General features: G+C 37.0%; 1 pseudogene; it reads left to right on the top strand.

The window, feature by feature from the left end:
• The window catches only part of LOC102827092, a 31,144-nt pseudogene extending 18,776 nt beyond the window's left edge, over positions 1-12,368 (top strand).
• Positions 12,369-16,646: the final 4,278 nt, after the last annotated feature.

Below are 16,646 nucleotides of genomic sequence, written 5' to 3'. Positions count from 1 at the left end.
AGAAGTTGTCAAGGACTTTATTCTTCTTGGGTCAACTATCAACACTCATGAGAGCAGCAGTCAATAAGTCAAACTATGTATTGCATTTGGCAAATCTGCTGCACAAGACCTTTTGAAAGTGTTTAAGAGCAAAGATGTCAGCTTGAGGACTAAGGGTGCACCTTACCCAAGCCATGGTATTTTCAATAACCTCATATGCATTCAAAAGCTGGACAGTGAATATGGAAGACCATCGAAGAAGTGACGCTTTTGAGTTATGGTGATGGAGGAGAATATTGAAAGTGCCATGGGCTGCCAAAAGAACCAATAGATCTGTTTTGGAAGAAGTGCAGCCAGAGTGATCATTGGAGGCCAAGAAGTCCAAACTTCGTCTCTCATACTTCAGGCATATTGTCAGGAGGGACCAGTCACTGGAGAATATCATGTTTGGTAAGGTGAATGGATAGAGAAAAAGAGGAAGACCCCCAGAGAGATGGATTGGCCAAGTGGCAGCATTGATTGACTCAAGCGTTGCAACAGTCGTGTGGTTGGCCCAGGATGGGGCAGTGTTTTGTTCTGCTGTGCCTACGGTCGCTATGTGCCTAAGGTACTGACTTGAGGTCACCTAACAACAACAACAGGCTTTCTTCATCTTCAGTGATAATTTGAAAGAAAAAATAGTCCAACATTATTAGGATTATTAGACTTTTAACAAATGAGACAATAGAGACAAAAACGGAAAACATTTTAGTCAACTTTATAGGGTTGGCAGTTCCAATGTAGAAATCTAACGTGTCTTTTATAACAACATGATGTTATCTGATAGGAAGGATGATTGTTGTCACTAATATTTAGCTATACGTTACCTGCCCAGTTCTTCTGGTAGACTGAGGTATAAATAAGTACATGAAGACTTGGAGCTAAGTATCTGAATGTATAAACTAGTCTGCTTCATTATCTCATATGTTGTCATTGTTTTTATGTGCCATGGAGTCGGTTCTGACTCATAGCGACACTGCATAGGGTTTCTGAGGCTGTAAATCTTTATGGGAGCAGGAAGCCTCATCTTTCTCCTGCTGAACTGCTGGTAGTTTTGAACTGCTTACTGTGAGATTAGCACCATGATTTAGGAATAGCTAAATAATGTACAATTTTCATATACTTTAGTCACTACTTAATTAGAAAACTGTCCGTTTCTTTTTAGTTGCATGTTTTTTTAATAAAGAGCCTCAATTTTTGAAAATTACAATTAAAGAACTCAGTGATCTTACTGAATTTCACAATCACCCAGATTTTTACCAGATAAACATAACCAGTTATCATTAAACAAATTCAGTTTGCAATAACCTCCAGAATATGAAAGTTTCAGAAAACAAAATAAAATCATTTGGAGATTTTGAAAAATAACATTCTCCTCTCCTTTCTGCTTATTTGTTGCTAACTGTAAAAATATTATTAGTTTTTTGGTTAAAGTCACTCATATTTACCTATTTAAATAAATAATTTGGACTAAAACAGGATTGTTATGATCAATGTTAAATATAGTGGAATTAGTAAAGGTAAATGGGAAATTTATATCATGTATATAGTAACTTTTGGATGTTGCTGTTGTTAGATGCTATCAAGTCAGTACTGACTCATACTGACCCTATGTACAACAGAATGAAACCTTGCCTGGGCCCAGGCCAACTTCACAATTGTTGCCACGCTTAAGCCCGTTGATGCTGCCACTTTGCCAATCCATCTCACTAATGGTGTTCCTCTTTTCCTCTGACCCTCCACCTTACCAAACAAGATATCCTTCTCCAGTGACTGGTCCTTCCAGAAAATATGTGTTAAGTATGGAGATGAAATTTAGCCATCCTGGCCTCCAAGAGCACTCTGGCTGCACTTCTTCCAACACAGATCTGTTAGTTCTTTTGGCAGCCTATGGTACTTTGAATATTCTCCTCCAATACTGTAACTTGAATGCATCAATTCTTCTATAGTCTTCCTTATTCACTGTCCAGCTGTCACACATATATGAGGTTATTGAAAATACCATGGCTTGGGTCAAGTGCACCTTAGTCCTCAAGCTGACATCTTTGCTCTTAAACACTTCAAAAGGTCTTGTGCAGCAGATTTGCCTAATGCAATACATTTTTTTTTTATTTCTTGATTGCTGCTTCCATGAGTGTTGATGCTTGATCCTAGAAGAATGAAGTCCTTGACAACTTCAATTTTTTCTCCATTGACAAGAATGTTGTTTATTGGTCCAGTGGTGAGGATTTTGTTTTCTTTACATTGAGATGCAATCCATACCAAAGGTGTGTTCTTTGATCTTCATCAGTAAATATTTTAAGTCCTTTTCACTTTCAGCAATCAATGTTGTATCATCTGCATATTGCAGGTTGTTAATTTGTCTTCCTCCAATCCTGATGCCACGTTCTTTCTTCATATAATCCAGCTTCTAGGATTATTTGCTCAGCATATAAATTGGAAATTTATGGTGAAAGAATACAACCCTGTCGCACACCTTTCTTTATTTTAAACCACTCAGTGTTTCCATGTTCTGTTCGAACACAATTAAGTGTTCAGGAATACTCACACTTCGCAATGTTGTCAATAAGTTGTCGTGATCCACACAATTGAAAGCCTTTGCATAGTCAATAAAGTACAGGCAAACATCTTTCTGGTATTCTCTGCTTTCAGCCAATATCCATCGAACATCAGCAGTGATGTCTCTCATTTACATCCTCTTCTGAATCTGTCTTGAACCTCTGAAAGTTCTTTGTCAATGTACGCTTGTAGTCGTTTCTGTATAATCTTTAATAAAACTTTATTCACATGGGGTATCAAGATTGTCTGATGATTTCCACATTCCGTGGGGGTCCCCTCTCTTTGGAATGGGCACAAATACGGATCTTTACCAATCAGTTGGCCACATAGTTGTCTTCCAAATTTTTTGGCATAGATGAATGAGTGCCTCCAATGCTGCCTCACTTACTTGAAAGATTGCAATTTTTGATTCCATCAATTCCTGGTGCCTTGTTCTTTCCCAATTCCTTCAATGCACCTTGGATTTCTCCCTGCAGTATCATAGCTCTTGATCATAAGCTACCTCTTGAAACCATTGAGCATCGACAATTTCATTTTGGTACAGAGACTCTATGTATTCCTTCTATTTTTCTTTTTTTTAAATTTTTTATTGTGAATTGAATGAAAATTTACAGGGCAGATCATCAGTTTTACATTCAACAAATCATATACTTTGTTTCATTTCAATGGTTATAATTCCTTCCATGTACCATCAGTTAGCAGTATTTCTCTCTATTCAGTTTGGCTCTTTTTTATTTATTTATTTTTTAACACTCAGGTATATATAGTAATTTAAACCACCAATGGGCATATTCTGCAAGTCTGCCTCCTGGCCGCCAGCTCTCACTCCCTACCTTTCGATGAATCTAGAGTCCTGAGCTGCTGCTCTCTCTTTCCATGTCCCTGTCTCTTCCTCCATCTCTGGTGTCGCTGCTTCTCTAGATAAGGTTTGGTATTCCGCTTGTGCTTGTCTCCCTTGATTGTCTTAGGGTCCTCTGTTTCTGTTCTGCAAGATCAACTACTCCTCTGTTTTGTTACAAAATTTCTACCTTTACAATTGTGACAGTCACAATTAGTCATGATAACAACTACTCACTTTTGAGTTATAAGAATCTTATCCCCATCTCTTTTTACCAGATCCAGCTAGACAAGATGAAAACTATTCAGTGGGGACTCTATTTTCCCCACACACTCTTAAACTAAATTCTATCTTGAAACCTTGTACACCAGTAATTTCGAGAATTTATTAACCCCTCATTTTAGGTAGCCAATGTCTAAGTTGCCTGTCCCTATCTCTCCCATATACAGAGGAGATAATATTGATACTTGATGCAAAGACTCTGTTGGTATTTTGAGCTCCTACCTTCATAAGTATAGGTCAAGCTCATCAAATTGTAGCAATTTACCTTTGTTTCCTTTATAAAAATTGTTTTTGTTGTTGCTGTTGTTTTCTCCCTCTAGTCTAGGTCTGATTATTAAGCCTTCGAGGTTAGGTCAAATGGGTACTCTCTGCAATTTTGGATGTTCTTGTGCATCTCCCCTTACTTCATATCAGCTGGATGCTTCACTTTCAGCTCTAGCCCTCTATAGCTATATACTTGTCCATGGGCTCAGGTGTCCCCAGGTCTCACCACACTTTGAACCAACCATCATTTCCTATTTTGTCTCTCATATCCAGGTCAACAGGAGTCTATGGAACACAGTTGAACTCAGCCCATTTTTTTTTCATTGCTGCCTTTCCCACTCTTCCACTCACCAGTAGACCAATGTGGTCACCATCAAGCTTACATGCCTACTCATATATTCTCTTTGAGTTTCAGTCTTAGAGGGGGGGTTCCTTCCATTTTTTTTTTTTAATTCTTTCTGCATCAATAAATAGTTTGCCCAGATAATTATTTAATAGCTAAAGTCTAAGCTTGAATTTTTCTTTAGTTCCCCAACTTGATAAATGCTGAATGTGTTCTTCCCTTTTGGTTTTCTGACTCCAGATCTTTGCAAATTTTGTTGTAATATTTGACTTTGTCTTCTTGAGCTGACCTTTAAATTTTCTGTTCAGCTCTTGTACCTCCTTATTTCTTCCATGTGCTTTAGCATCTCTACACAGGAAAGCAAGTTTCAGTGTTTCTTCTAACATCCATTTTGATCGTTCCCTTCTTTCTTGTCTTCTTAATGACTTTTTGCTTTCTTCCTGTATGATGTTCTTGATGTCATCCCACAACTTTTCTGGTCTTCAATCTTTAGTGTTTAATGTATCAAATATGTTCTTGAGATGATTTCTAAATTCAGGTGGGATGTATTCAATGCCATATTTTTGCTCTTGTGGACTTGTTTTCATTTTTTCAGCTTCAGTCTGAATTTGTATATGAGCAATTGATGGTCTGTTTCACAATCTGCCCATGATCTTATTTTGGTTGTTGATCTGGATTTTACCACTGTTTCTTTCCACAGATGTAATCCATTTGGTTTCTGTGTATTCCATCTGGTGAGGACCATGTGCATAGTCATCGCTCATGCTGTCTAAAGAAGGTATTTGAAATGAACAAATCATTGGTTTTTCAGAATTCTATCATTCATTCTCCAGCATCATTTCTATCACCAAGGGCATATTTTTCAACTACGGATCCTTCCTCTTTGCTACCAACCTTTGCACTCCAATCACCAGTAATGATCAATGCATCTTGATTGCGTGTTTGATCAATTTCAGATTGTAGAAGTTGGTAGATTTCTTCTACTTCATCCCCACTGCCTTTAGTGGTTGGTGCATAAATTTGAATAATAGTGGTATTAACTGGCCTTTCCTGCAGCACATGAATATTATCCTATCACAGAGAGTGTTGTACTTCATGACTGATCTAGATATGTTCTTTTTGATGATGGATGCATCACTATTCGTCTTCAATTTGTTACTTCGGGCATAGTAAACCATGTGTGTTTATCAGATCCTAAATGGCCAATACCAGTCCACTTCTGCTCCCTAATGCCTAAGATACTGATATTTATGCATTCCATTTCATTTTTGACCATTTTCGATTTTCCTAGATGCATATTTCATACATTACATGTTCCAATTATTAATGGATGTTTACAGCTGTTTCTCTTCATTTTGTGTTGTGCCCTATCTGCAAACGACCATCTCAAGGGTTTACTCCTATGGACTTGACTCCATTCAGTCATAGTCAACTCTACTTTGAGGAGGCAGCTTTTCTCCAGTCATATTTTGAGTGTCTTCCAACATGAGGGGCTCCTTTTCTGGCACTATGTCTGACAGTTGTTTTCTGCTAGTCATAAGATTTTTAGTGACTAAATATTCAGAACTTGTTCTTCTCTTCTTCTTCCTAGTCTGTCTTCATATGGAAGCTCATCTGAAACCTGTCCACTGTGGGTGACCCCGCTGGTTTTTAACATATCTTTGGCATAGCTTCCAGAATCACAGCAACTCACTAGCCACCACAGTACAATAAACTGGTAGATGAGTGGTGGACCTTTTGAATAATGAATTCCAAATTTTAATATGTAAGGTGAAGACAAGTTATGTAGATTATAAGCTCTTCTTTTTCCATTCCTGACGTTTCCATTCCCTAGTAAATGTAAATATACTACTTTAAGGACTTAAACTAAAATTAAATCTGTGAATTTTAGGTCAGGTTATTGTTAAAGGCCATCAAGTCAGTTGTGACTCATAACGACCCTGTGTAGGGTTTTGAGGACTGGCTGGTGAGATTGAACTGCCAACTTTGCAGTTTTGTACATTTACCCATAGCATCACACCAGGATTCCATAGGTCAGATAGCAATGTTCAAGTTAAAGTGTTTTGAAAAACATTATTTAAATTGAATACCTTTGACTTATCTAGCTCCATGATACTTAGAGATGGTGTTTAATGAAGGATTAATATTTTTGCACAATATGTAAGGAGCTCTGTAGAATTGATGCATTTGAGTTATGGTGTTGAAGGAGAACATTAAAAGTACAATGCACTGTCAGAAGAAAAAACAAATCTGTGTTGGAAGAAGTACAGCCATAATGCTTTTTAGAAGCCAGGATAGCCAAGCTTTATTTCTTATACTTTTGATATGTTATCAAGAGAGACCAGTCCCTGGAGGACATCATTCTTGGTAAAGTGGAAGGTGAAGAGGAAGACCCGCAGCTAGATGGTTTGTCGTGGTGACCGCAGCAATGGCCTTAAGCATAGATTGTGATATAACCATCGAACCAGGCAGTGTTCCAGTTGGTGGTACATAGGTCGCTATGAGTCAAAACCTACTGGACGCTACCTAACAACAACAACAACAACAATATTTCTGCAGCATCTTTTATAAGGTCATAAATTTTCATTCTAGAAAATATCCTATGGGTCATCTGATCTAAACCTCTCACATTATGGATACATGAGCCAATATTAATTAAATAATGATCTAAATGTCACACAGTTAGTTATAAGTAGAACCCAGACATTTCATACTGAAGCCTATATGTTGTTGTTGTTGTTATGTGCCATCGAGTCAGTTCCGACCCATAGCGACCCTGTATAGGGTTTCCGAGGGTGTAAATCTTTACGGGAGTAGAAAGCCTCATCTTTCTCCCGCGGTGCAGCTGGTAGTTTCGAACCGCTGACCTTAAGGTTCGCAGCCCAATTTGTAACCACTATGCTACCAGAGTTTAAATTAATTAATTCCACAAAGCATTATACGTCCATTTTTTTTTTTTTACTATTAAAGCTTCCATTTTTCAATACACACATTTTAATATATCTTAATATATAACTTTATGAATTTTTGTGATTCAACATCGTTTCTAAAACAGCATGCTATTACATTGGATAAAACTTGGGAAGACCTATTTGAGATCTTTAGCAGGAACACATCATGCAGGTCATTGATTTCATTCATAACCCTAAATAAGAGAAGAATCATAGGATACATTCACGATAGAGTGTCAATCTGGTCAAATGATCTGTTAAATGGTCAAAGGACTATATTTAGTTTTTTTCAACATGCAAGGCAAATCCTGGAACGTAGTAAAGTAAAATTATAGGTTTTCAGATTTTAATCCTTCTTCTAAAAGGAGGTTGAATATAAAATGTTACATATAACGCAATAAAATGTGGCACCGAACCACCCCACACACAGCACTCTCTACTTATGCTAAATTGGATAATTCATTGTAATGACAATACAGAACTCTGATATCATACTCACAGTTTTGGGGTTTATTAAGGAAGTGTACAAGTTACCATTCAGTAGCATTTCTTATCCTGTTATTCCAGTCAGATCACCCTCTTTTCAACTGCGCCCACAGGCAGACTGCTTTCTGCCCAGCTAATATTACAAACCTCTTTTAGGGATGCTGATAAATTTCCACAGAGCACAGCATTACACCATAACCCTCAGCCTGAAGGCACTGGGCTTTAACTCTGTGGGACAGCAAATCTCACTCCCCATCACCACCACACACCACCAATTAAGACTCTGATGATACCACATTCTTCAAGCAAAGCCACTCAGTTTTACTTGCTCCATCTGCTGGGCAGCTCACTATTTTGTCTCACACTCTGGCTCTTCATTCTGCTGCTGCTGCTCCTCATCCACTCCTGCAGTATCACATCTTCCAGTCCTTGGCTTAAGGAAGTTCAATGTGCAGAGATCTTGTGATCCAAAGGACATGCTCTACTCCTGACCCTTCCTCTTTCATAGTAGGAATACCCCATTCCTACTTCTTAGATGTTCATTTTATACATATGCTAGTGTTTCAGTTTTTTACAGTAACAATTAACTGTGTTAACATCCATAGCTGAATTATGTCATCCTATTAGTATCTTTTCCAACCTTCTCTTACCAAGACCCAATGAGAAAACAGTCATTTGGTGGGAGTTACAAATAAGTAAGCACATATTAAATAATTCACTACACATATTAAATAATTCACATAAATGAATATCTCTGCATATTTTAAGTGAAATTTTTATTATGATATTAAAAAATAAAATATATATAGAACACCCATCCTCAAACAACTTGATAAACAAAAAAGATGCTGTTGTTATTGTTGTTAAGTGTTGTTGAATCAATTTCAACTCATAGCAACTATGTACAGGGTTTCTGAAGAGCAGCTAGTGGGTTTGAACCATCAAACTTGTGGTTAGCAGTTCAATGCTTATTCTACAGTGCCACATCAGTACTCTGAAAAGAAGATATTAACTCTGCATTAATTGGACTGGCATAAGAAATATTTACCTGGACTTAATGTCTAGGATCTCATGTTTTAGGAGGGAAAGGAAAAGAGGTTTGATCAAGATAAATTCATGTGATAAGGAGCTTTGGTAGCATACTGGTTACGAATCGGGCTGGGAACCACAAGGTCAGCAGTTCAAAACTACCAGCTGTTCCACGGGAGAAAGATGAGGCTTTCTGTTCCTGTAAAGATTTACAGCCTCAGAAACCCTGTACAGGGTTGCTATGAGTAGGAACCAACTCCACGGCACATAACAACAACAACAACCATATCATGCGATAGATTTAAAAAGAAGGAAAAAACAGTGACATAATATGTTATGATTGGAGAGGTAATGGCTTGTCTTTGGAAAAAATATAAGCAACAATATATGCTTGGAAAATTGAAAAAGCTCAACTGCATTTCTTTCATCAAGTGCAGCTTCAGTAATCAGCATAGAAAATTAGATAGAGGCCATTGCTTTTTACTGAATTGTTCATTTTGTCTGCTGAAGTTTGCTCCAGCACAAATTTATCTCGTTAAAATGGAAAAATGTTAATATGATAAATTGAATTATAATTAGTAAAATTGAAATATAAAATATATTTGATTCACTTATTTGATAGGACTGTAGCCATAGCAACAAGGAGAATGATTTAATTCATGCATACTTTACTTCTACATGAATATGTACAACCATTTATGTTAGCATTGTATATATAGTTCATGTATGTATCATAAAATAATAAATAGAACAAACTAATGACAGTCTATTTCTTTCCTATGGATTTGACATTGTACTTTTTAAATGTAAAAAAAAAAAAAAAATTAAAAAATAGAGTGTTACCATGCTAGCAAGAACCACAGATGTCTTCTAGTACTGATATTCAGTAATTATAATTTTAAAACAGTCAACAGACATGCATCAAAAATGTGTATAGAAACCAGAAGACTAGAAATTGTAATAAAGACTCTGGATTTATTCCTAGATGGAACAAAGTAAGCAGATTTTTCATCTTAGGCCAAAATAATTGTATTTATTATATCTTCAGATTTATTTTGGAAGTTTAAATAAATGTGGAAAATAATTTATATAATATCACTATATTCTGTATCTAACCAATGTTAATCATAGCTAAATGAGTTTTGTAGCTTCATTTGTTAACAGAAAATTATAGAAGCTGGCCATGTTCTGAAGCAAAAACAAACCAGAACGGAGAAGAAATATTCTGTAGCTTTACTAGTTCAAAGAAAATGTGAATGCAAGAGAACAGAGCATTTATATATACATCCACATGTTCTGAGTACTAGACTCCATTTGAAGTGTTAAGCAGAAAGTTATATTCTTCTACATATTCTTTGATATCATTATTGCTAATCACTTAAAATAAGAAGATATCTTCTTATGGGCGTACTTTTATCTTATATAAGTAGAATGCTATCCTCCATGTATATAACGTGTATGCAAACATTTCACAGAAAGACACTGAGCTATGATAAAGACCAGATCACTAACAAGAGTTCTGTATATACAACTTTTTCCAAAAACACAGCAAAAAAACAAACAAAAACATTTTCTGTTCTTTTCCTTTATTGTTATTCCTTGCTTCTAGTCTTCTTTTTCATGAATAAATGCATTAAGATCTTGATATATACTAAACCATATTAGACTCTTTAACCTTCATCACTAAATAATACTCACAAATCAGAATAATCTGCTAAAATTTCATAAATATATTTGAAGTATTTTGAATTCTCTCCATGTATAAACAAATTTTTCTTTTATACTCTCTGAACTTTAATTGATCCTGATCACAGATAAGCTTCAGGGAAATAACCTTGAAATCTGCTTGGATAAACCTCTTTTATCGTTTATTTGTTAGTAATTAGTATTGGCGAGGTAAGGAGTTCTCTCTTTAGTAGACAAATGTACATATTCAGAAATAATGACAATATTTCAAAATATTCTATTCTCATCACTCTACTTATTTCATTTCTTGGCTAGTTCCCTCTGATTTTCTGGTTACAATAGGGAGTTTTACCTAGTTATTGACTCTAATAAATGTAGAATATGGAAAATCTTTTATATGTACCAGTAAAGGAATGATGAGTGTTTTTAGGCAAATTAATTCTTGTGACTATCTCTAGGGAGCTTAGAAATACAGTTAATGAGTTCAAATACTTGGAGAAATGAAAGCCAAAAATAAACCCATTATGCTATCCTCTCAGCATCTTGAGAGTTCCATACAACTGTGCTCCCTTGGGCGGCTCTTACAATATAAAAAAGTGGTTGTTTTAATGTGGTTTTCTTCCTACCATGTTATAACAGTGGCTTTTGTTTATATAACATATATTTTGTTTTAATAATCCTCTACATAGGATTCTAGTGAAACATTTGACATTATGAAGAGTCAATACTAAATGTGTAGGCAAGCAACTTCTGGAAACATCTCTACCCTTTCAGCAGTAGGATACCCAGGGGAAAGGGGGATAGAGTTGTAAGATGCTCAAGGCAATAACTATGTCCTCAGAAATAATAGCGACAAATGAAAATATGGACAGGGAAGTGTTTGACATCTAAAGTTTCCTGTTTTCCCTATTCCCTGTGTTTATGAAGGTCACAGTGAAGGTCATGGTGATTGTCTTATGTATTGAATGTTTTAGGGGAAGCATGATTTTCCCAAAGAGAGGGCAGTGCTGGAATAGTTGCAGAGTCACAGGAACAGCGTGATTTTGCATGGAGCCTTTACAATTCACTTCTCTTCATATATATATATAGCAGGCTATCTGTTGCTTGAACTCCTGGATATAAATGTGTCGGAATTGTTTTATATTTCAGTCACCAGGGTTGTTCCATGTGAATGATACAGCGTTGTTCCAGAGATGTTCTAGAGGACCTTGCTTTCCTTCATCATGAGGGTTATGTCCATGCAGATCTCAAATCCTGTAACATATTGTGGGATGCAAAGAATGAAGGTTTTGAACTCGTTGACTTTTGGCTTAGCTTCAAAGAAGATAATCAGGGTGTGAATTATATTCAGATAGACAGCTACTGAGCTCTATAAACAGAACTGCAAAATTGCTTGGCCCAGGCTGGCCTGCAGTGATACAGAAGTACACCTCACCTGTTGGTCTGTGAAACTTAGGAAACATTTTACTGGAAACGTTCTCAGGAATGAAATGGAAATATACAGTCAGATCTCAGGAATGGAAAACAAAGAGTTCTGCTACTATTGCTCACCTCTTTGCCAGTAAAGCAGTAGTGAACGCCACAATTCCAGCCTGTCACCTAAGAGACCTTATCAAAAGCATGCTTCGTGATGACCCAAGGAGAATTTCTGCTGAAGTGGCATTAATCAGCCCATTCTTTAGCATTTCTTTTGTCCTTATATTGAAGATCTGGTGTCGTTTCCTACTTCAGCACTGTGACAGCTGAATGTGCTAGATGAAGAGGAATATGATGTTGTGGAAGATGTAACATGAAGTGTCAAAAATATGGACCAATGGTATCTCTGCTTGTTCCAAAGGAAATTCCTGGCAGAGGACAAGTTGTGAATCAGAGGAAAACACTTTCGTATCTTTATCATGGTGTGGCTCTGTAGAATAAGCACTCAACCACTAAGGTCTGTTTGAACCACAAGGTTCAAGGTTCAAACAACAACAATCATCATGGGAGCACAGTGGCTTCATACTTTACACAATGAACTGCAAATCACGATGTCCATGGTCTGAGCATGCCAAACTCTCCAGTGCAGGAAAGGTGAGGCTTTCTGCTCCAGGGAAGAATGAAAGACTTTGAAACTCTATTTAGGGTCACTGTGATTCACTTTCAACAGCACACACACAGCAACAACAACAACTTTAAAATTCAGAATCGAGAGGTAGATACACAATTCAGCTGTATTTTTCTTCCTGTAAAAATGACTGAAGCATGAAACTTTAGATATGTGATTAAAACAGCTCACTGATAATACATCACACAATAAAGCAGTTAACTATGTGGTTACAACAATGCTGTTGAATGTCAGTCCTCTTGCCTCTGGCTTCCTTCCTCAGGGAGCAGAAACTGCCTCCCAAAATTTATGATATACTTGAGAAACGAGTATACAGTCTCTCTGAAATTAGGCATATTTGTGGTAAAATGATGATATGTATGATGGTGGTAATGATGGTGAGATAAACAGAGGGAGAGAATGAAAAAGAGAGCATAATGAAATATTAAAATAGAGAAAGGCACTATCACCTTTTCCCCAAATCCTCCATGCAGTAGCCACTCAGATAGCACTTCTTCCCCTGAGTATGTCAGAAGTTGGAAAGTGACGAGAAAAATTATTTTAGTGTATGTCCTTCATCCGCAAATACGAGGTCACAATAAAAAGAGATCCCTAACCCAACTTCCGAATTAGTCTATTAATAATCATATCATATGACAATTGAATACAGAATGTTAAACTGAAACAGCTCACAAAATTTCCATATTCTTGTGGGATTTCATATTAAAATAGAATGGAGAGATCAGAACATATTATAAGATATGAATTTAAGATTCCATAATCACTTTATAAAGAGGACTAAAAGAAAAATATTCACAAACTTAGAGATTGACTAAATGAAGCTCTCATCCAGGTCCAAGAAACATCTTATGAGAAGACAGTACATCATTTTATGTTCATCATCCCTTTTCAAAGTTTAATCTTTAGCATTGCAATTACATGGATTTGTGATTTGATCTCCCACAGTTTATTGCTTTCCAAGGAATTGAACCCCACTACTCATCTGTCAATGCGTCATACTGTAGTGACTTGTGTGTTGCTGTGATGTTGGAAACTGTGTCATCAGTATTTGAAATACAAACAGGGTCACCCATGTTGGGTAGATTTCACCTGAGTTTCCAAACTAAGAGAGACTAAGTCAAAAGAGACACAGACTACTTCTCAATGTTAAGTCACTGAAAACCTTATGAATACCAGGGGAACACGGTAGCACCAGAATATTGAATATTAAAATATGATGGATAGCAACAGCATATTGTTAGATATAATGCTGGAAGATGAACTTCTCAAGTTGGAAAGCACTCAAAATATGACTCGGAAAGAACTGCCGTCTCAGAGTTGACTATAATGACATCAATGGAGTAAAGCTTTTGGGACCTTAATTTGGTGATGGGATAAAACTCAAAATTAGGAGAAGCTGTAAACATTTATTAATAATTGGAGTATGGAATATATGAAGTATAAATCTAGGAAAAGTAGTAGTTGTAAAAGCGACTGGAAGAAATCATTAAGTAAAAGAGTTTATCGGAATATTTCAAAGGGCAGCTCCAGAAGACAAAGCCAAGTATTATAATAAAGTATGCAAAGACCTGGAATTAGAAAAGTGAAGAACATGATCGGCATTTCTCAAACTGAAGGAACTGAAGAAAAAACAAGAAGCCTTGGTTTGCAATATTGAAGGATCTGATGGGCAAAAAATATTGAATGACTCAGGAAGCATCAGAGTCAGTGTACCAAAATGGTTTCCTTTGTGTTTAACCATTTCAAGAGATAACAGCTGATCAAGAACAGATGTATTGAAGGACGAAGTTCAAACCGCACTAAAGGTACTGGTGAAAAACAAGACTTCAAGAATTGCCAGAATACAAATTGAAATGTTTCAGCAAACTGATAAATTATCTATGCCAAGAGATTTTGAAGACAGCTACCAGGCCAACCCATTGGAAAAGACACATATTTTGTTCCCATGTCAAAGAAAGGTGACCCAAGGGAACACAGAAGTCAGTCAAAATATCAATAAATCACATGCAAATAAAATTTTGGACAATGTATAAGGACAATAAATCACATGCAACAAAAAGTTGGACAATGTATAAGGAGAACTATAGAAGAATCAATGCATTTGAAATATGGTGTTGGCAAAGAATATTGAAAATATTGTGGACTACCAGAAGAATAAAAAAATCTTCCTTAGAAGTATAGTCAGAATCTTCCTTAGAAGCAAGAATGGCAAGACTTCATCTCTCATATTTGGGACATAGTGTTAGGGTGTCCCCAGGGAAGGACATCATGCTTGATAAAGTGGAGGGTCAGTGAAAAAGAGGAAGACCTTTAATAAAATGGACTGGCACCATGACAGTATCAATGGCCTCAAACACAATAGTGAGGATGATGCACAACTGAGCAGTATTTTGTTCTGTTGGGCATGTTGTTGTTGTTGTTGTTAAGTGCCGTGGAGTCGGTTCTGACCCATAGCGACCCTGTACAGGGTTTCCGAGGGTGTAAATCTTTACGGGAGTAGAAAGCCTCATCTTTCTCCCGCGGAGCGGCTGGTAGTTTCGAACCGCTGACCTTAAGGTTCGCAGCCCGATTCGTAACCACTACGCTACCAGAGCTCCCACAAAAATTAGAATTGTTGTTGCTGTTATATGCCGTGGAGTCGGTTGTGACTCATAGCGACCCTGTACAAGGTTTCCGAGGCTGTAAATCTTTACGGAAGCAGAAAGTCTCTTGTTTCTCCCATGGAACAGCTGGTAGTTTCGAACTGCTGATCTTGTGGTTCGTAGTCCGATTTGTAACCACTACACTACCAGAGCTTTGAAAATACAGAGACCCCTGGTGGCACAGTAGTTGAATGGTAGGCTGTTGATCCCACCCAGTGGCTCCACAGGAGAAAGATGTGGCAGTCTGCTTCAATAAAATTGCAGTGCTGGAACTCTACCCAGGCTTTGGAATTGACTCCATGGCAGTGGGTTTAATGTTTTGATTAGTGAGAATATGATTATAAAACAGAAATTAGACTAACTCAGAGTCTAATAATTGGGAATCCTAGTGTGGTGCTATAAGATAAGCACTCAACCGCAAGGTCAATTTTAACCTCAAACTCGCCAACCATTCCTTGGAAATCCTATACAGAGTTGCTATGTGTTGGACCTAACTTGACAACACTTAACAACAACAGTCTAGTAATCAAACTCATTGCATTTAACTCCAGGATTAATGTTGGGTTGCTAACAACAAGTGGGGTGATTCAAACCCACCAGGCAGTTAGCAGGTAAAAGAAGAGGCTTTCTGCTTCCATACAGACATACAGTCTCAGAAACCTTATAGTGAAATTCCTCATTTTGCTTGGATCTAGAGTTGCTATGAGTTGGAATTGACTCAGTGACAGTGGATTTGCTTTACAAAAACTACAAAGTTGTTTGCTTTACAAATAACTACAAAGTTAAGAAACTCATCAATATTGATATTTGTAGTCACTGAATTTTGGCATTCTCTCCAGGGGCCAGAGTTAAGATAAAATGACTAAATATTTATTAATGTCTTAGTTTATTTACAAGCTATTACTCTTTTATTAATGTTTACTTAATATGACATGCAATACAATTGATTAGACTTTGGCTTCCTTAATTGAAAACATACATAGTCTAAGTTTTCCAGGTATATAATGATCTTCAGTCATACATATATAGATATATAACCAATTGAATAAGTTTTATCCAGTACGTGACAGAAAGTTAGTTCTGCCTCTTAACTAATTTAATTCCCCAGTTAGCCTCCTCCTCTTTAACATAGCAGTAACATATATATGTTGGTTGGTGAGTACCGTGGAGTCAGTTCCGAATCATAGTGACCCTGCACAGGGTTTCCTAGGCTGTTACGGGAGCAGAACGCCTCATCTTTCTCCCATGGAACTGCTGGTAGTTTTGAACTGCTGACCTTGAGGTTGGCAGCCTGACTTGTAACCACTATGCTACCATAGCTCCTTACAGTAACATATGTTGTTGTTGTTGTTGTTGTCAGGTGCCATCGAGTCGAAACCGACTCATAGCGACCCCATGCACAGCAGAACGAAACAATGCTCGATCCTGGGCCAACCTCACCACC

The sequence above is a fragment of the Chrysochloris asiatica genome, unplaced genomic scaffold, assembly GCF_000296735.1.
Source record: "Chrysochloris asiatica unplaced genomic scaffold, ChrAsi1.0 scaffold00027, whole genome shotgun sequence".
Classification (NCBI taxonomy): Eukaryota; Metazoa; Chordata; class Mammalia; order Afrosoricida; family Chrysochloridae; genus Chrysochloris; species Chrysochloris asiatica.
Note: the sequence above shows the minus strand (reverse complement) of the source record. Positions and strands in the feature narration are given on the sequence as shown.